This window comes from Panthera leo, chromosome A1 (genome assembly GCF_018350215.1).
Source record: "Panthera leo isolate Ple1 chromosome A1, P.leo_Ple1_pat1.1, whole genome shotgun sequence".
In the NCBI taxonomy this organism is placed as follows: Eukaryota; Metazoa; Chordata; class Mammalia; order Carnivora; family Felidae; genus Panthera; species Panthera leo.
The window spans coordinates 103,781,355-103,804,269 of NC_056679.1; positions in this window are offsets into that span (position 1 = coordinate 103,781,355).

Here is a 22,915-nt window from a genome sequence, read left to right on the forward strand (position 1 = left end):
GCTTTTGGAGTCCCTCAGAGAGCCCCTCTGTCCCATCTCCGTACAGGTGCGGCCAGCCTGAGCCCACACCTGTAGGCAGACTCCACCTGATTATATAAGCTGCAGTCGGTGATCCTCGGGGGTATTTATTTACATGTATTGCCATCTATGGAGACTTTTGAAACAATTCTTTTACACTTATTTTGCTCTGTTCTCGAGGCGGGAGACCCAACATGGGGACAATGAAAAGGACGCGCAAAGAAGGTGGACACGGGAGGCTTCTGCCCGTGTTGCAGTTGGCAGGGCTGGAGACAGTTCATAGAGAGAAGGCAGGGGCAAGGCTGAAGGAGTTTTTTCGTAAGAGTATTTGTGAGAACTGAGTGGTGACTGGCCAGCCCCTGGGTTGGTGAGTTCCTATGAAGCAACTGTGAGTCCACAGAAATACTTCAGGGTATTCTCAAGGAACGTGAAGTTTGCATTAACGATAAGCACCGAGAGGGGCACTGGGGTGGCTAGGTCAGTTGAGCATCAGACTCCTGATCTCGGCTCAGGTCATGATCTCACAGTTTGTGAGTGGGCAGTGGGGAGCCTGCTAGGGACTCCCTCTCTCTCTGCCCCTCCTCTGCTTGCACGCCGTCTCCCTCTCAAAAATAAATACACAAACATTAAAAAAAACCAATAAACAACAAGAATAAGAGTTACTCATGCCACTGTGGCTTCAGTGTTACAGAAGGCTGGTAAGAACTAGGGACATTTGGGTACATTGTGATATCACCAATAAAACTGAACTATATTTTGCATGTTGTCATGCTTCTCCATTCCTCTAAAATCTCCAAAGGTCTGAAGATTTTCCCCTATTCTTGGGCAGGTGGGAATTTTTCACTGTGGTGGATCTATATATTTCTTACATGCATTTTATTTAAGTCAGATCTCAACTCATTTTTTTCTTTATAAAACACTTCCATTCTCTTTCAGTTTTTGAAATTATCAAATTAATATTTGCTTGTTATAGCAAGTCAAATAATATAATAAAAAAGGCAAAAAGGTAATGCTAATCGTCTTCTTCCTGCATAGGCTCCAAACCTCTAATCTCACTCCATTAACGTGTCCACACCTTGCAACCTGCTTCCTTCACCTAATGATGTAATTTGTATGTCCTGACAAATCAGCAGTTATAAACCTAAATGTATTTCTTTCATCTAATCATGCATCATGGAATACATTTCCTATACATAGGCTCATACCATTCATGGCAGATTTAGAACTATTTTATTGAATACATATTCAGATGAGGACTCACCTTATAAATGTATGTAGTTTAATGTGTTTTCCCATAGTGGACACATCTATTTAACCTTCACCCACATGAAAAATAGAATACAAACAGCACCTAGAAACCTCCTGTCCCCCTCACACCCACTACCCTCCCGCCCAATGTTGACTATTCTGACTTTTAACATCATAGTTTTCCCTTTTTAAAAATTTATATAAAGGAAATCATCAGTATGTATGCTACCATGTCTGAATTCTTCCATGCAACGATTATGAGTTTCATCCACATTTTTGCATATAATGTGTTCATTTTCTTTACTGTATAGGAGTCCAGTAAAAAAATATAACATAACTTGGGTTGTGTTCAGTTTGGGAATTAATATTAATAAGGCTGCTATAGACCTCAAAATAGGGAAGCCTCCCCGAACTAGTCTCTAATGTACCAAAAGGAAGAGCCTTCTCTTTCAAAGTTCTTGTTTCTGCCACTGGCATCAAGAGTCTGATTTGACTCTTCAAAGTGAAGTTCGATTAACTTATTTTCCTCAGCATTTCTGAAATACCAAGGAGAGTGAGGGTGGAATATTCTAGCTGTCTGGACTGAAAGCTAGAGGCTCATGTTTCAAGGAAGCACAAGTGTAGGCAACTGAAAGGAACTGGAAGACACTGGCAAAACCCACCACAGCATTTTACGACATTAATGTCTCAGCAATGAAGAATGGCAGGAGTTACTCTTTTCTGCATATCGGGATCCAATGTAAAGGCCAGGAATCCAGTAGAGGTGATAGCCAGAAAGACCCAGAAAGAACTAATGAAGAATTTCAATTTGTTCCATAAAAGTTTAGAAAAAACAAAACAAGAAAATAGGGAGGTGGTAGGAGAGAAAGACAAAGTGTAGGAAGATAGGATGAAGTAGGAAACTTAGAAAGGAGAAGAAAGATGATTCAGTAAGGAATGAAACAGTTAGTAGATTTTTCAAAAATAGGAATGGATAGGAGCACCTGGGTGGCTCAGTCGGTTAAGCATCTGACTCTCGATGTTGGCTCAGGTCATGATCTCACAGTCGTGAGATCGAGCCCCACATGCGGCACCCTGGCTGTGAAACCTACTTAAGATTCTCTCTCCCTCTCCTTCTGCCCTCCCTCACTTGCTCTCTCTCTCTCTGTCTCTCTCAAAAAAAATTTTTTTTTAATTTTTAAAAATTAAAGGAATAGGAATGGATATAGCTGAAGGTGGTCAAAAAGTACAAACTTCGAGGTATAAGATAAGTAAGTCCTGGGGGTGTAATGTACAGCATGGTGAGTAGAGTTAACAATAAGTGTGTTGTATATTTGAAAGTTACCAAGAGTAGGTCTTACAAGTTTTCATCATAAGAAAAAAAAGCTTATGCAAGGGGATAGATATTAACTAAACTTCTGGTGAGTATATGTTCAAACATATACACTTCACAACATATACATATATTAAATGATGATGTATGTTTAAAATTAATACAATGTTATACGTAAAAAAAAATAGGAATGCAGAAATATAACTTTAAACAGTTCCCATTGCTTTGATTATGCTATTTTTCATATCACTGAATACGGTTGGTCTTTGTTATTCAAGATTCCATATTTGCCAGTCACCTGCTTGCTAAAACATATTTCTAACCCCAAAGCCAGCAATAGTGGAATATTCGCAGTTCCTGGTAAACACACGTAGGGTAATGAAAACCCTCCATAACATGAAGCACCCATTTCCGGCTGAGGTTGAACAAGGCAATAGCATTCTTATTTCAGCTCCCATCAACAGATGTCCCTTTCACCATCTATTTACTGCCACATTTTCTCATTTGTGCTTTTTGCTGAGTCCACTGTTTAAAATGGCTCCCGAACATGGTGCTGAAGTTCTGTCTAATGCCCCTAAGCACAAGAAGGCTGTGATGTGCCTTGCAGAGGAAAATACCATGTTAGAGCAGCTTTGTTTGGGCATGAGTTATAGTGTTCTTGGCCACGAGTTCAATGTTAATGTGTCAAAATATATATATATAGAGAGAGAGGCGCCTGGGTGGCTCAGTCGGTTGAGCTTCCATCTTCAGCTCGGGTCATGATCTTGCAGTTCATGGGTTCGAGGCCCACGTCCGGCTCTGTGCTGACAGCTCAGAGTCTGGAGCCTGCTTCAGATTTTGTGTCTCCCCCCGCTTCTCTGCCCCTCCCTGCTCACGCTGTCTCTCTGCCTCTCCAAAATAAATAAACATTAAAAAAAACTAAATATATATAAAATAATATATTTGTATGTTTTATAAATACATATTATATATGTATATTATAATATCAGTATATATTAAATAACACACGTGTGTTTCTGTTTTTCCTTAAACAGAAACACACATGTATTGATCAGTTGGTGAAAATATTGTGACCAAGGCTTGCAGGAACCTAATCCTATATATCTCTTAGAAGCGATAATTCGGTTTTGGCTAATTCAGGATTCACGGCGAATGTATACAACTACTAAAAAGCAAAAAAAAAAAAAAAAAAAAGAAGAAGAAGAAGAAGAAGAAGAATTGACTGAATTTAATATCATCTGCTGCAGTCAAGAGTCTTAGCAGAGAAATGTTGTGCATCCCTGAATAGAGACAGGGGTCTAAATTAGGAAGAGGTGAAGGTGCACGTGTAAATCACACACGTGCAGCCCAGGATTGCACTCTTTGGCAGTGCGATGCTCGAACAACATCGGTTCCATATGAGCAGGAAAGCAGCTAGGCCAGAACTTGATAGTGACAAGCAGTTAAAACATGCTTTTGTGTGCTCAAATAACCTCTTCAGCATGATAATATCTTTATCTGGAAGATGAATTGTGTGCCACCCATCAATCTTGAGGGAATGTTATCAGCATAAAAGTGACAGTATCTAGGGAGTGTTAAGAATCTTTTCAAAGGAGTCGTATTTTCAACGACTTGTTCATTACTGGCAAACAGAATACAATCAAATAATATTCAATTGAAGTTAGAACATAACATGTTACATACATCCCATCTTTGAAACCAGTCATGTGATTTTTATATCCATCCCTGAGAAATATATAATTAAGAAAAAAATGCTTCTAGTGTTTACGTTTAAAATGCGTAGCAGGAATACACAGATAGCCACGCACACAGAGTAGCATTATTTATATCAAGTTCTGCAGAAGCAGAATGTAGTGATTGTGCCGCTAGTTTTACGGCCTCATCAAATATAAAATGAAGGTCAAAAATGAAATGAAAAGAATGTAATGTATAAATGAAACTTCGGTTGTGCCTCTGAAGAATTCATTATAACAGTATGCTGATTTTTTTTTTTGCTTATTTTGCATTAAAATCAGACTCTAAAAGAAACCAACACAATAATAGGCTATGATACTATTAAAGGGATGACATTGCCCATTGAATACCATTTAGCGCGAATCACTAAATGTACTATTAATTTCTCCTTTTTTAATGCACACTTTAGCTAGCACATGACCCATACCATGAACATCAGTTACACCCCGGGGACCAGACATTAACAGCATGTGCTACGAGTGGTTTATTTTACAATTGCTGGGAAATAAAAGCTGATGGAAATGAGCCACTGGTGAATTACTTGCTAGCAAAAACAACAATATTTGTATCACTACTGAAAAACTCCCTCCCAAAAGGGGTGAGGGGAGGAGCCAGCGATTTTACTGTATTGTTCACACAGAAACATAGAGATAGAGGAGGTTGGGGGAAGTAAACAGTTAAGAGTCTGAAGTTATTTATCTGCCTTTAAACAGAACACATTCTAATAGCTGGGATCCTGTACCTTAGCTAATGAAAGCACAATTTGGATACACAGACACACAGACAGACACACACAGACACACGACATAATCACACAAATAAAATAATAAAATAAAAATTATTTCCAAATAAACGACAATCAGGTCTTTCCTCTCATAAAAGAAACATTAATATGACTTCAATCTTTTGATGTAGGTGATCTTTCCAGAGCTATATGAGGAAAGAAAATTAAAATCTCACAGCAGGTTTTTCATAGAACTAATTTATCCTGTTTTTTTTTTTAATTTAAGAACATTGCTTCTTTTTGTATATCACTTTTCTAGAAAACTCAGTCAATTTCAGAAATATTTATGCTCTCATAGAAGTTAGGCAAATGGATGAAGATATTTTACACTACTTATAAAAAATATATCATTCTAACTCAGTGCAATCCCTACACAAAGAACTTGTCTGCATTGAAAAGATGCACTTGATTTATTTAAATACAATGCTCAAATATAATATCAATTACTCCCAGCTTCTTGTTCTAAATTGGATTTAATCTGTTAACCTCTCACCTTCCTTTAAAGAGAGTCAGAATGAAAGATAGACATGAAAGAAAATGGAGTTTGCGAGAATAAATGGCACAATGGAATACACTAAAAGCGAGTCTCCCTGTTAATTATTCTGCTTAGAGGTTTACACACACACACTTTTGTCTATGATTAACTGGATTGTACAGCTGTTGTTCCTTTTGCTGAAAGGTTTGACCTTTCGCTTAAGTCCAATCTAACACAAGGAAATCATTATTCATTTCTCTCCCACTCAAAGTCTAGATGCAGATTTGAAAATGTTATTTATTGTCTGGCTGTTAGTCTTTAACGTGAAGCAGTTATTACGAAATGAGACAGCTGGCTGCATCGACCTATCCTTTACTGCCCCCAAGGCCACGCATACCTAATTCAAGGATATCAGATAATGGTATGTGGCATGATTTACATGTAGAGAATTCCGAATTCATTGTGAGCCTATTTATAACTACAGCACCTTCGATAGAGAAGATGATTTAATAGAGGTTGTAAGGGTTTTCTGACAAGAGGCATTAATATTAGAACCTTTTCCCAAGGGCTGCAAACAGTGGTGCGGGGAAGGAGCTCGCCTGAGTTATTTTTCATGGGTGACCCTTTTCTGTTCATTAGCACTTACATTCCTGGGGTTGGGAAGCCACTGTTTTAACTCTAATTTGTATGTAATGAGCATATTCAATGCAAGGAGACTCTCCTTCATTAACAAAGCTGAAAAAAAACGCTGGTAACTCTGATGAAAAAGGACATCTAATCTCATGGAAATTTAACAAGTCCAGTCTTGCAGATGGTGTTTGGAAAACCAAGGGTCTACTCTCTAGAGATGGTCAAGGTGGATGATAAAGATTCTGTAATGTCTTTTCAAAAGAGTTAGAAACAGGCTGATGTCTTAGCCAATACGTCTCCCTTCCATAAAACTAACTCTAATGGATGAGGCTGCCTCTGGGTATTGCTAAGAACATACAGGCAAGTCTATTTGCTTATACAGATGCTGAACTGCCAATTACTTCGGAAGGCATTTTGTGATGGTTCCAGTATGAAAAACAAAGACAAAAACAAAAACAAACATGATACCATTTACCTAACAGTCATGAGAATTAACCACACATTTGAAAATGCAGTTTAATGAAGCATGTTATCAAAGGAGCCTTCTTTATTAATAAAGACTTCCAGTTTACGATAGATGAAAGAAATCAGCACCTTTGGTGGTGCAGTATATTTTTAATTTGAAATGTAAAACCAGTGTTCTATTTGAAACGACAATTCTCACATAAAAGGTATCTCTAAAGACTGGAACTAGTTGGCATTTATTTTGAAAAGCACGTATGCTATAGCTTGAAGGGGCAAGTTTCATTTGGGGATGAAATATTTCCTCTAGATGACTATCAATTCAAATTCAATCCTTAGAAACCTCTAGATGACATAATGAACGGCTTTTAGATACCAGGTTGGATTTTACTATTTGTTTATCACATTAAAAAAAAAAAAGATTCTTACTTATGACAAAAAATAATATCTTCCAAAAAGTCCTCTAATAGAAATAAAAGTAATCAGTGGAAAATAATATCCCCAGGAGACCCGTTATCCAAAATCTAAGAACATTCAGCCCTATCTCTGCTCACTGTGCTATTTCCTCTTGTTACTTCACTTATATATATTTAAGAATCTTCTTTTGGTTGCCTGGAATTACAGAAGTCCCAATAAAGCACCAAACTCAGATTATGCAAGCCCTGTTCTGTACGAATCAAAGCGAACTAAGATACTCCCATTTCACTTAGCTCATAACAATTGGCGTCAATATCCTCTTCCTGAAAAACCAGGCTTGGATCTATTTCACACTGTTTGTAAACTATCCTTTCAGTTATATATATATTTTTTGAAGAGGCTAAAACACAAATACAACAAAGACTGTCAAAACTAAAGCAGATTGTATGATCCTATGTTCTTGGACTTTCATTAAACCAAACGAAATCAGAATTAAGTTAGTTTAAAGGCTACAAATCCTTTGGGGCAGATGAGTGAATGGTTTCCTGTTTCCTCTTATTAGCTTACCATTAATCAAGTTACACTCAATATGTAAGACAGTGCATCATCCTCTCTTCAGGTTGTGTCTTTGGGGAGGGAAGGTCAGCAATTGACTGTCAGCATTTCTTTTTTTATTAATTTTTTTATGTTTATTTATGTTTAAGAGAGAGAGAGAGAGAGGGAGAACATGTGGGGGAGGAGGGGCAGAGAGAAAGGGAGACACAGAATCCAAAGCAAGCTCCAGGCTCTGAGTTGTCAGCACAGAGCCCAACGCAGGGCTGGAACTCATGAACTGCGAGATCATGACCTGAGCTGAAGTCGGGCGCTTAACCGACTGAGCCACCCAGGTGCCTCTGTAAGCATTTTCAATGAAATTAAGAGGGAATTGTCAAAGTGTGTGCTGAAATTAGGGATGAACATGTCATGAATTGAAAATAACAACTACTGGGGGCGCCTGGGTGGCACAGTGGGTTAAGCATCTGACTCTTGATCTCGGCTCAGGTCATAATCCCATGGTTCCTGGGTTTGAGCCCCACATTGGGCTCTGCAATGACAGAGTGGAGCCGGCTTGGGATTACGTCTCTCCCTCTCTCTCTGCCCCTCCCCTGCTTGTGCTGTCTCTCAAAAATAAATAAATAAACTTTAAATTTTTTTTAAATAAAAAATAAAAAAATAAAATAACAACTACTGACAGAAATATAAAGATAAATAAGACCATAACTGAGGATTTATTTTCATTAGAGTGGAGAAATTTGGGGTGTTTTCCTTGATGGTTTAAATAAGGTAACGTGGTAATTAATAGTTACTGAGCAAACTGCCATGTTCCACCTACTCCCTAAGTTCAAAGGATATACGTGAAGTAATTTAGAAAACCACATAGTGCTTTGGAAATATAAAATACTATTACACTACATCCTTTTACACAGTTATATCAATAAACCATAAACAAGGAAATACTGATTACATTTCTTCCAAACTTACCAAAGAAATGCACCATTCCAAATCAATAACTAAACCTGGGGATCTGAAATATATACATTCTGAGACTTAATATAGGGTCCAAGGAACAACCCTCTCAGTGTCTCAGAAAGTACATGTTTCCAAAGTAAAATAAGAGGGCGTGTTGTATACTTTCATAAAGACTTGAAAATAAATTATTTTCATGATGTTTAGAAAAATGTTTTATGCTTCACCTTACAAGAGCCATATTTTCAATTCTCCAAAAAGATGACAAGTGGTTTTATTCTTCCCAAAGTTTGGCACACTACTTTGATATATGCTGTCAAGTGAAATAATTATTTTCAACAATTTGCACTTAGAAAATTATACTACTTTGGGTTTAAAAGATCAAATAGCTATTCATTTGAGGACAAATATCTCAAAGAGTGGCTACTTCTATTAAAGAATAAAATTGCAACTGGAGAGAAGCCACTACATTGTTTCTTCAGGCATTAAGATGTACTGTGTGCAGAGGAAAAAAAGCAAAAAAGCAAGACTTGACATCCATGGTCTCAGTACTCAATAAACGATTATTAGGCACCTGGGTGGCTCAGTCCGTTAAGCATCCGACTTCAGCTTAGGGCATGATCTGGCGACCGGCAGGTTCAAGCCCCACATTGAGCTCTGTGCTGACAGCTTAGATCCTGGAGCCTGCTTCAGATTCTGTGTCTCCTTCTCTCTTGGCCTCTCCCCTGCTCATGCTCGTGCGCTCTCTCTCTCAAAAATAAATAAGCACTAAAAAATTAAAAATAAAATAAAATAAATGATTATTGACTCTAATTCACAGTAGTTCTTTCCTGGGGGAAGAAGGAGAGGTGCAGGGCAGGGATTTTGCCCCCAAGGACATGCGCCAACATCTGGAGACCGTTTTGGTTGTCCCAATTCGGGGAGAAGTGTTCTATCGCTTGTCACAACCGGAGGTGGTAAGTTTCTACTAGTGGCTAGAAGGTAGAATCTAGTGGGTAGTGGGTAGGAATTATGATAAACCTCCTACACAGCACCAGGACAGCCTTCACAACAAAGCCCTAAATATCAAGATTGAAAAACTCTCCCCTGATTGCTTGCAATACATAAAAAATTAAACTTTTAACCTTAAATTTTAATTAATTCTTATAAAATTTAAGAGTATATCCCTTAGCATTATGTCCCATCTGGGAAAAAACAAAAAGAAGCAAAAGAAAAACAAGCAAAATGAAAATATTTACACTTACATCTTGAGCAGATGCTCCTTCAGAAAATTCTAATGGAAGAAAGGGACACTGGCCAATGCTCCCTAGTGCCAAGGAAAATGCTATTGCTGTTGGAGGGAGATACTGGGTAGGCTGGATGCTTAAACGGCAAAGATCTTAAGCCATCGTTAGTGTGATTTTGTTTTGATTTTTTTTAATGTTTATCTTATTTCTGAGAGAAAGAAACACAGAGTGTCAGTGGGGGAGGGGCAGAGAGAGAGGAAGACACAGAATCTGAGGCAGGCTCCAGGATCTGAGCTGTCAGCACAGAACCCAACTCGGGGCTCACATACCCATGAGATCATGACCCAACCTTAAGTCAGACACTTAACCGACTGAACCACCCAGGCACCCCCATTAGTGTATCTAAGTTTGACGTCATAATCATGTTTAGAATAGTTAATGCTTGCATAAGTAAAAACTGTAACAAGTACAAGAGGGTGTTCAGTAAAAATGAATTCTCTCTCCCTCCCCTGTTCCACAGCCATCTATTGTATCTTCTTAGAAACGAATTTCTTAGGTTCCTTTACCAATATATTCTTCGATTTTTTTTTTTTTGGCGGGGAGCTGCTTCCAGAGTTATTCCTTTGCATCTAGGTAGTGAATACACATAGATATCTATCTATATAGATAGATATCTATATAGATAGATATAGATATTATATAGATATAGATATATAGATAAATATCTATATATACAGATATAGATATAGATAGATAGATATAGATATATATCTATATCTATAGAGAGATATATATAGATATCTATCTATATCTATCTATATCGATATATATACACAGATAGATATCTATATATATAGATATTATATATATAGATATCTATATATATATTATATATCTATATAGATAGATATATAGATATAGATATAGATATATATAGATATCTAACTGTGTATATATATCGATATAGGTATATATTGATATATATAGATATATAGATATAGATATAGATTGATATCTATAGATAGATATCTCTCTCTATATATATAGATATAGATATAGATATATATGACAATAGACCATGCACACTGTTCTGAATCATATTTTGCCTTCTAATAATGTATCTTGGAGATATCTTACACTTGAGTCACTTTTTCGTTTGACTCCTGATTTCAGTTCAGGTCATGATCTCATGGTTCATGGGATCCAGCCCCATGTCAGGCTCTGTGCTGACGGTGTGGAGCCTATTTGGGATTCTCTCTTTGCCTCTCTCTCTGCCCCTCCCCTGCTTGTGCTCACTCTCACTTTCTCTCCCTCTCTCAAAATAAATAAATGTTTAAAAAAGAAAAAGAAAATAACCATTTTAACCGGTTTCATATTAAATGCATTCAAGTTGTTTTCAACCTTTTGCTATTATCAATATTGCTACAATGACTGGCACTTTACATAGGTCATCTCTTGCTTTTGTGATTATAACCATATTTCTTTTTAAAAAAATTTTTTAATGTTTATTTATTTTTGAGCGAGAGACAGAGTGTGAGCAGGGGAGGAGCAGAGAGAGAGGGAGACACAGAATCTGAAGCAGGCTCCAGGCTCTGAGCTTTCAGCACAGAGCCCGATGTGGGGCTTGAACTCATGAACTGCGAGATCATGACCTGAGCTGAAGTCGGACACTTACCGACTGAGCCACCCAGGCATCCCAACCATATTTCTATATAGAAGTGACATTGCTTATTAAAAGAATATATGCATCTTATATTTTAATAGGTACTATCAAGTTGCTGATCATATATATGTATAACAGCCCATTTCATTTGCTGACCAGTTCTTTGCAAACCTACTATATAAAAAAAATTGTAATTTTATTCAAAGATGTGGAGAAAAGGGAACACTTGTACACTGTTCATAGGAATGTAAATTGGTCCAGCCACTGTGGAAAACAGTATGGAGTTTCCTCAAAATATTAAAAATAGAATCACTCTATGATCTAATAACTCCATGACTTGATATCTATCCAAAGAAAAGAAAAACACTAATTCAAAAAGCTATATGCACTCTTAGGTTTATTGCAACAATATTTACAATAGCCAAGATATGGAAGCAGCCCAAGTGTCTGCTGATAGATGAATGGATAAAGAAGATGTGTGTGTGTGTGTGTGTGTGTGTGTGTATACACAAACACATATATATTTATATATATGGTGGAATATCATGCAGTCATAAAAAATAATGAGATTTTTGTCATTGGCAACAACACAAATGGACCTAGAGAATATTATGCTACATAAAGTAAGTCAAACTGAGGAAGACAAATACCATGATTCACTTATATGTGCAATCTAAAAAGACTAATGAATAAACAAACGAACAAAAAGTAGAATCAGACCTACAAACACAGAGAACAAACTGACGTTTGCCGAGGGGAGAGGGATAGAGGGGTTGGACAAAATGGATAAAGGGAAGCGGGAGGTACTGGCTTTCAATTATGAAATGAGTAAGTCACGAGAAGAAAAGACACAGCATAGGGAATAATTGCATTGGAGGGTGACAGATGGTAGCCAGACTTGTGGTGAGCAGAGCATAATGTACAGAGTTGTTGAATCACTATGTTGTGTGTCCAAAACTAATGTAATATTGTGTGCCAACTACACTAAAAAAAAAATTGTAGTTTTCATTTTCATTTCTCTTATTTTGAGGGCGGTTTTCTACATTTGCATGCTTTAGATACATTTATATTTCCATACCTGATTACAATCTTGGTCTGTTTTTGTTAAGTTACTGGTGTTTTTTTCTTTTAGATTTTGATAAGTATTAACAAAACTGTCCTAGTGTCTGCAATATGAATTGAAAATATTTCCCCCATTTTTTCCATGTTTTTTTTGTATGTGATGGAGGGTATTCACTTGGAATTTTTTTGCATTTACTTCAATCTTTGTTTTAAATGTTTATTTTATTCATTTTGAGACAGAGAGTGTGCACACAAGCACAAGCAGGGGAGGGGCAGAGAGAAAGAGGGAGAGAGAGAATACCAAGCGGGCTCCACACTGTCAGTGCAGAGCCCATGGTGGAGTTTGACCTCTCAAACCATGAGATCATGACCTGAGCCGAAATCAATAATCAGAAGCTTAACCCACCAGAGCCACCCAGGTGCCCCACATCAATCTTTTATTTTACGGTTTCAGAATTTTTATCAAATTGAGAATTACATTTAAAAACACCTCATATTTTCTTTTTTTTTTTTAATTTTTTTAATTTTTTTTTTAATTTTTTATTTATTTTTGAGACAGAGAGAGACAGAGCATGAACAGGGGAGGGTCAGAGAGAGAGGGAGACACAGAATCTGAAGCGGGCTCCAGGCTCTGAGCGGTCAGCACAGAGCCCGACGCGGGGCTCGAACTCACGGACCGTGAGATCATGACCTGAGCCGAAGTCAGACGCTTAACCGACTGAGCCACCCAGGCACCCCAATCATATTTTCTTCTATTACTTCTGTGGGTTTATTTTTGTCTTGAACCTTTGATCTACTAGAATTTATTCTAGCTTAAAGAATAGTTTTATTTGTTTTAAGGGAGCTACCTTGTTGTGCTAACAACATTCACATTTTTCCCCATGAATTTAAAATTTTATTTAATTCTTGGGGTGTCTGGATGGCTCAGTCAGTTAAACGTCTGACTTCGGCTCAGCTCATGACCTCATGGTTTGTGAGCTTCAGCCATGCATTGGGCTCACTGCTGCTGGCACAGAGCCTGTTTCAGATTCTCTATCCATCTCTCTCTCTGCCTCTCTCTCTCTCTCTCTCTGTCTCACAAATAAATAAACATGAAAAAAAATTTTTTTCATTTGATTCTTCTATTACTTGGCTCTAATGCTATGTTTTCTATTCTGTTCCACAGAACTCTTTGTCTAGTCATAGGCCAGCATTCTACTGTTTAAACTATTGTAGTATATAATGTTTTAATATCCAGCAGGAAGCAAACACATTCTTTCAGAACCTTTTTGCCTTTAGATAATTAATATAGAAAAGTTAAGCTGATACATGTGTGTGAGTGATGAATATGACTGCAAACAGTCTTTATCCCTTAGGTTAAGAGATTGTATTCCCTCTGGAATTTCTCACTGAAAACGGAGCAACCAGCATATCTAACCTATAAATTTTTGCTCCAAAGGAAGGCTCTCTCTTTCTATTCTTGTCCTTCTAAGCCAACTTAAAGAATGAATGTGAAGATAGAAGCTAGATAAGGAAATACTTAGAAAAGAATGGAAACCTATTTTCCTCTGCTTTCATGTGAATGGGTTGACTTTTCAAAGTCATTCACAGGACTTACTTGCTTATCAGGATGGAGGATGTTGTTGGAGGCAGAAATAGATGAAAATCAAATGTGCTCTTGACGTACTCACATCAGACCCGTTCATTGAGCCAAGTCTCCTTTCTCCTCCATGAAGGCAGACACTTGACCCGATCACTGCTTTCTTCCTATTGTGTGTGCAAAGAATAGTCTGTTCGAATCTGTGGCTTGCGAACTTTGCTGATTCCTTTTTATGTAAATGGGATGAAAGCATTTGAAGATCAAGACAAGAATGTATACAGGAATAATTGCTTAAGTGGCCAAATTTGATTAGACTCAACCTTGTGCTTTGTTTTATATTATCTGAAACATTTACCACATATTGCCCCAAGGCGAAAAAATAATGTAATTCCTGCCAAAAGTATTATTTTTCTGTGGTTATCATACTACTATTTTTTCAAATATAACTTATAACATGTGTAAATATCCCTAACGACCAGACTAAACTTAATTAAATATAAGCATTAGCCTAACAAGACACCCATGTTATTGTGGCTTAGGACCCTTTTCTTCAGGTATGCCTGGGACTTCCACAGAGGGACTTCACACGTGCTCAAGAACAATCTCTCAACCCTGTGCAGCCAAGCTACCTTACCAGGCACAGCGGTCCCTTGCTGGTGGCCACAGTTAGCCCATTGGGCCTAGAAGGCAGTTTCCCATCTTTATTGTTATTTTCCCAGTCCCTGGCTTTATTCTGCGTTATTCCAGTGGGCCGCACAGTCCCCCTGCCCCTGCCTCAGCCTCTGCTGCTTCTTCCACAGTTCCTCTGGTTACATATTCCTCTCTAGGGTCTGGCCTGACAAGACCTACGACAAGACCTATGGGAAAAGCTGAGATGAAATAAGAAAGAGTATCTCTTGGTTTTCATACTATACCCTATTAGGGGGCACCCAGAAAAGAGCTCTGTCTTCCATATGTTTCACAGTTCATTAGTGGGGCACTTGGGTGGCTCAGTCAGTTAAGTGTCTGACTCTTGATTTCAGCTCAGGTCATGGTTCGCGGGTTTGAGCCCCAAGTTGGGCTCTGTGCTGGCGGTGCACAGCCTGCTTCAGATTCTCTGTCTCCCTCTCTCTCCGCTCCTCCCCCTCTGCAGAGGAGCTCGCTCTCTATCTCTCTCTCTCAAAATAAATAGACATTAAAAACATTTAAAAAAAACAACACTCTTTTTTCTGGGGCACCTGCGTGGCTCCGGTCACGATCTCCGGCTCTGAGCTGACAGTTCAGAAGAGAGCTGCTTTGGACTCTCTTTTACCCCCTCTCCCTCTGCCCCTCCCCTGCTCGTGCTCTCTCCCTCTCTCAAAAATAAATAAATAAACATTTTTTTTAAAAGACACTCTTTTTCTTTTTTACTTTGCTTTTATAGCCTTTATTTTTTCACTTTAACCTCTTTCCCTCCCCAAAACCTGAACACACTGCTATGGAGTTGGCCGGGAGATAGATTAAGGTAATGATAGAACAAGGCCGTAATCATGGTCTATACTTGCCCCAGGAAAGAAAGGATGACTTAGTGGATGAAGTTCATGTGGCTAGATCCTTCTTCCCTTGGGATGTGTCCTCATGTGGGAGTCTCTTCAACAACCCCTTCAAACAGACTTTTGTCATGCCACCCAAGAACTCACCGGTTTTGCCCAGAGAATTCGGAACTCCAGCATCAGAGAGAGGATATTGTCTTTTTAAGGAAGCTTTGCAGCGGACAGGAAAAAGAATCTGCCAAGATTGTCTTAACGGTTTCCAAACACGGTCAGACGTGCTTGGACCCCAGGTAGAAACAAAAGGTGGCTAGGGTTCTGGGTATGCAGCCTGGTACAATCAAATAGAAAGAAAGGAGGAAAGACAGGGAAAACAGTTTTAAAGCACGCTGTGAGGTTTTCACCTATGCGTAGTGGGATTTTGATGTGTACACATATTGGCCTTAATGTGAGTCAGCCGGATATGACAAAGGAAGAAGTTTCAAAGGAGAAGCCTGGGAAAGAATACACCAAAGGCAGTTTGTGGTTTTAAGAAAGACAGTCTTCTTAGTGGCAGCCTGATGAGAAGTTGTAGCTACCAGCCCCAAACAGGTGTAAAAACAAATACTTCCTTCAAATCAAATAGATTAGCAAAACAGCAAAAGAAAATCATGAGTGATGATCACACTGGAAAGGTCAGACTATTCATGCAAAGCCACATATGGCCACAGAAATACTGTTTAGCTGTAGCTACTGATGAGTACAATCAAAGCAGCCAGGAGTGTGCAGCAGGATCAACATATGAAATGTGACCCTTACTGTCACAGACCCCACCAACGGCAATGTGTTTATAGAAGTTGATTAGTGAATATATTGACACTCTAGCTATGTGGTCAGGATGGAAGTGCTTCTTTAAAGAAACAGGAGGAATGCGCATTGGTTAACAAAACAGGGTTCGGCTAAAGCAAACGCAATGTGCTACAGAAAGAAATGCTCACAACAAAGAGAACAAGTACAACACAACGCATGGCACTTTGTGAGCCCCTTTGCCGTTGTTATTGCCACCCAGTGCTAGGAGTAAAGATGGGACCCGTGCATGATGAGGCACACTGGCCCACGCTATGACACCCTTCTTACTTATCCAGATTTCGACTTACACAGTCGTGGGGCTCCTTGCCTACAGGCTCTCCTTCATAGCTATTCCTACTTACAGGTTCACCTATGATTCCTACTGTGCAGAGCCTCAGTCTCAGGGAACTCCCAGGCCCCAACTACATGTCATGATGAAACCAGCCTCCCTCTCTTGATAATCTAGACCCTGACGTTAATCCTAAAGCACCAGTCCAGAAACACTTGCCTTCATGGCGAGACCCAAAGCAGTAATTCTTGAAGGAGGCATAAGAGTTGAGAAAGTGAAAATGAGGAAAGAGAATTAGAGACACCAAAACATGGAGACTAAAGGCCCTGGTGTAAGAAATTCTATGATACATACAGGAATACAGAGGAGGCCAACACAGAGGAGCCTGGACAAGGAGGCCTCTGGAAGATGAGGCAGCGTTCTTGAGAGAAATGATGAAAACCAAGAAATGCATAAAAACAGATAGAGAAGGGACAGGATATGCCTACAAGATGCTTCCATAGCATTCCATAGTCATTGTTGACTAATGAGATATGGTGTGAAAGAGAAGGGTTCATTGAGGAGAAATCTTATCTTTCAGCTTAGGCTCTCAGATGGGTGGTAAGGCCATAAGTGTGATAGGAAATTCAGGAAGAGATGCAAGTTTAAGGGTGGAAACACAAAAGGTATCTGTATGATATACATGTAAAAAGATTTTCTTTGTTCTGAGGCATAAGGGTAGGATTGCTAAATAAAATGCAAGATGCACGGCTAAAATTGAATTTCAGATCAACAACAAATAGCTGTTCAGTATAAGAATGCCCCTTGCAATATACGGTGCATACATAAACTAAAAAAAAAAAAAAAAAAACTCCTTGCTGTTATCCTGAAATTGAGACTTAACTGGGTATTCGTATTTCTACTTGCTAAATCTGCCAACTCCACTCAAGACAAGGGTTAAGATTAAAGATGTATTATTCAAGTACATATTAAAATTCAGCTACACTACTGAAAAAAGAATATAGTAGAAAGAATCTCTCCTCAATTTTAAGACTTACTATGTAGGGGCGCCTGGGTGACTGAATCAGTTAAGCATCTGACTTCGGCTCAGGTCACGAGCTCATGGTTTGTGAGTTCGAGCCCCGCGTCGGGCTCTGTGCTGACAGCCTGCTTCGGATTCCATGTCTCCCTCTCTTTCTGCCCCTCCCCCACTCGGACTCTTTTTCTCTCTCTCTCAAAAATAAATAAACATTTAAAGAAATTCATAAGACTTACTACCATGTGGTATCAGCAGAGAAACAGACACAGGTCGATCAATGGAGCAAAATAAAGAACCCAGAATACACCCACTCAAATGTGTCCAATTGATGTTTGACAAGAATAAAAAAGCAATTCAGTGGATGAAGGATTGTCCCTTCAACACAGGGTGCTTGCATTATTGAACATCAATAGCTTTAAAAAAAAAAAAAAAAACTATCCTTGACTGAAACCTATACCTCATATAAAAATTAACTCAAAATTGGTCACAAACATAAATGCAGAAAGTAAAACTATAAAACTTTTAGGAGCAAACACGGGATGAAATCTTCATAACAGGCAAAGAGCTCTTAGATATGACTCTATCCATAAAAAGAAATATTGATAAATTGGACCTGGCCAAAATTTTTTAAAAAAAGCATTTACTCTTAAAAGACCATGTCAACAAGTTGAAAAGATAAGTCACCAACCGGGAGAAAATATTTGCAAACCACATATCCATCAAAGGATTCCTGCCCAGAATATGTAAAGAACTGCCTAAACCCAACAGTAAAAAAACAAGCATTCAATTATAAAAGGGGGAAATACATTGAACAGCTCATCAAAGAAAATATACGGATGGCAAATAAACACATGTAAAGGTGTTCAATATTGCTAGCCATTAGGGAAAAGATAGTTTAAAATACAAGATACCACAACACATCTATAAAAATGGTAATTAGAAAACTGATAACACCAAATGCTAGTGAAGATGTATAGAAACTGAATCGCTCACACATTGTTGGTGGGACACAGCAAAGGCACTTCTGGGCATTTATCCTAGAAAAGTAAAAACTCACACTCACACAAAACCCGTGGATGAATGATCATAGCAGCTTTATTTGTAAGAGCTAAAATCTGCCAAATGTCCTACAACAGGTAAAATGATTAAGCAAATGTGTGCTACGTTGACACAGTGGACTACTTACTACTCAACAATTAAAAAAAATACTAATACACACACACACACACACACACACACACACACAGCAACTTGGATGCCTCATAAGAACATTATGCTGAGTCAAATGCCAATCTAAAAAAGTTGCACACCGTATAGTTCCACTTATATGGAATTTGTGCAATGGCAAAATTATATCAAGGGAAAGCAGACATGTAGTTGCCAAAGATTAGGGAAGAAGTAGGAGAGTGTGGTTATACAGAGGCAGCACAAGTGAGTTGTTTGTGATGAAGGAATAGTTCTGTATCTTGATTATAATGGTAATCATATGAATCCATATATGTGATACAATATGATAAAATTGTACACAAGGACATGCAAAAAAAAACCCTAAGTGCATGAAAAAAAGTGGTGAAGTGCCAGTAAGATCTATGGTCTAATTCATCATGTTGTGTCATTCAATTTCCTGGTTAAGCTAATGCACTAAAATTATATAAGCTGCTGCCATTGGAGAAGCTGGGCAATGGGTATGGGGAGTTTGTCTACTTTTGCAATTTCTTGTGACTCCATAATTTTTTTTTTAGTTTTTTTTAGGGGTGCCAGGGTGGCTCAGTAGGTTAAGCGTGGCTCAGGTCATGATCTCACTGTTTGGGAGTTTGAGCCCCAAGTCCAGCTCTGGGCTGACAGCTCAGAGCCTGCTTTGGATTCTGTGTCTCCCACTATCTCTGCGCCTCCCCCGCTCGCACTCTGTGTGTGTGTGTGTGTGTGTGTGTGTGTCTCAAAAATAATAAACATTAAAAAAATAAATAATTAAATTAAATTAAATTTTAAAAAGTTTTTTTAAAATTGTGCTTGTCAGGGGCGCCTGGGTGGCTGAGTCGGTTGAGCTCTGACTTTGCCTCAGGTCATGATCTCACAGCTCGTGAGTTCAAGCCCCACATCGGGTTCTGCGTTGACAGCTCGGAGCCCGGAGCTTGCTTCGGATTCTGTGCCTCCCTCTCTCTCTGCCCCTAACCCACTCGCATTCTGTCTCTGTCTCTCTCAAAAATAAATAAACATTAAAAAATTAAAAAAAAAATTGTGCTTGTTGGACAGAAGTGAGAGCGCTAAGAGCGGATGAATTTACTCCCAGAGAGAAGTGTTTACAATGACAAGTTCTGAGAATAGACTCCTGGCAGACAATATGCAAAGATATCACAGAGGAAGAAGTCCCAACAGAGGAGAGTGGGAGTCATGGCATGAAAGCCAAAGGAAAATAGCTTTCCACAGGCACACATGCCACTGTGCTCACCCGCACACAAGGGCAATCAACAGCATCAAGTGCTGTAGGTGGAGCTACAGACGCCTGGGGGTGAAAGTGAACAGGTAACTAAAAAGCAAAGGGGCAAAAGGAAACAAACAGCAAGTGAACTCTTCCAAGAAATTTAACGAGGGAAGAGGAAAAAACAGGAGATTAAGTGGAGATGAAGAAAGATTAAACATGACTTAGGGTGAAGTACGGTATACTTAAAAATGAGGAGTCGCGTAGAGAGGGAGAGAGTTTGCATATTCAAGAAAGGGAGAAAATAAATGACAGGAAGCACACCCAGAAAGGGCAGAGGAGGTGGGACCAAGTGTTTGGATTGAAGGTTCAGCCTCCTAGAAACAAAGTCTGGTTCTGTTTCACACAGACGTGATTCACTATGACCAAATCAGAGACGCAAATATTTGAATTCTGAAAAACATCCTTGCATGAATGGCTGCTATTGGGTTTTGTAATTAATAACATACTTTAGAAAACAATCCCAGCCTAGATTTCATGAATCAAAACTAAAACTGGCCATTATAATTATGTTTTGCCTGAAAGCATATAATTCTTATTTAGGAATCTGGTGAAGGCAATTCCCTCCAGGCCATAATGACACAAGCTTGTTGAACATGTGCTGACTTCTAACCCCAAAACAAAATGATGCTATGAATAATTTTGCTTTCCTCTATATGCTTCGTTAGTCTCCGAAATTCTGGAATACCTATATACATAAGAATGCTAAGGTAAAACTTGTTTTATATGTAAATCACATTAAAAATAAATAGATTATGTATTAAAGTCTTACAAAGCTCAGAAACAGTTCTTTCTAAGGGGGATATTTAACACTAAGACTTGTTCAGTCATTAAGTGATGATAAATTGCACTTATGTGTGAAGCCAAGCTTGTTGACATTAACCTTGTTCGAAATACTACATTGGTCACCTACATTTGTGACAGGCATTAGAGACCAATGCCTGGTGATGGAACAAAATAGTCTGTAGGGAACAGAAGCTGGGTTTTTAGAGAAAGCATCTGAAAGTCATCAAAGTACTGTGAAATGGCTAACAATATTTTATAGATGAAAGGAAGACAAGAAGCTTGAATAATTGAGGGGAGGGGAGGCTTTCTTATTTCCATTTGTTTGGGTCATAGCTTTGAACCATATTTTCTGCATAAGTGCATCTGGCACCAAATGTATCAGGGTCAAGTGTGATATGGTAGCAAATACACAGACATGAAAGTTCTAGAAGGATACCCACTAGACTACTGAGCAACGTTGTCTCTGAAAAAAAGATACAAATTCTATACATTTCTACATATGTTTAGCCTTTTCTCTAATAAGCATGTGTTCATGTTTACTTGTATCATTGAATAGAGTTGACCCCTGAGCAACACGGGTTTGAACTACACAGGTCCACTTACACATGCATACCTTTCAATAAATATAGCACAGTATTATAAATGTATTTTCTCTTCATTATGATTTTCTTAATAACATTTTCTTTTCCCTAGGTTACTTTATTATAAGAATACATATAAAACGTATATCAATATATGTTAATCAACTATTTATGCTATCAGTAGGGCTTCCAGTCAACAGTAGTCTATTTGTAGTTAAGTTTTGGGGGAGTCAAAAGTTATATGTGAATTTTTGACCATGTGAAGGTCAGAACCCCTAACTTCTGCATTGCTCAAGGGTCAACTATAAATAATGTATATGGGTGCCTGGGTGGCTCAGTCAGTTAAGCGTCCAACTTCAGATCAGGTCATGATCTCACAGTTTGTGGGTTTGAGACCTGCATCAGGCTCTGTGCTGACAGCTTGGATCCTGGAGCCTGCTTCGGATTCTATGTCTCCCTCTCTCTCTGACCCTCCTCCACTCAGGCTCTGTCTTTCAAAAACTGAATAAACGTTAAAAAAATTTTTTTAATAATGTGTAAGATAAAATAAAATGTTAACAAAAACATTTTATGCATTAATAGGTCCATATCTCAGCATAATAATAATGACTAACTGAAGTAACACACGATGTAATCAGTCAATGCAAGTTAGCCATTATTATTATTCTATTTTGCCAAGATACAACATATGATCCTCTAAATGGACCATAGCAGATAAAAGACGGCTGCAAATTGACACTCTTCCCATCAAGAAGTGGGGCCTATTTTCACTCATGTTGAATCTGAACAGGCCCATTACTACTCTGACCAATAAAGTATGATGGAAGCAATGCCAACCTGGTTCTCAGACCAGGCTTTAAGAGGATTGGCAGCCTTTTTTACAGTCTCATGATCGCTAGGTCACTAGGTAAGAAAGCCACCTACCCTTAGGCCACCATACTCTGAGAAACCCTGGAGGATAAGACACTATGTGGTGAGAAAAAGAGAGCAAGTCTCACCAAGCACCAGGTACGTGAATAAGGACGCCATCTTGAAAACAATACCTGGTAAATGGATACAAAGTATTCAACTAAACATTATCAGACCTACAAGATTGTGAGAAAAACCCAAATGGTTTTTAACCTCTGAGATTTGAGGTAGTTTGTTACAAAAGTATAGATAACCAAAACAGCATCTTTAATGGGAACTTCACCTGTCTTCTTTTCCTATCTGCATTTTCCAATTTTCTACAGGAATCGCATAATTCCTTGGCACACAAACAAATTATAAACTGGGGAAATTCTTTTAATTTAAGTGAAAAGTCTGAAAGA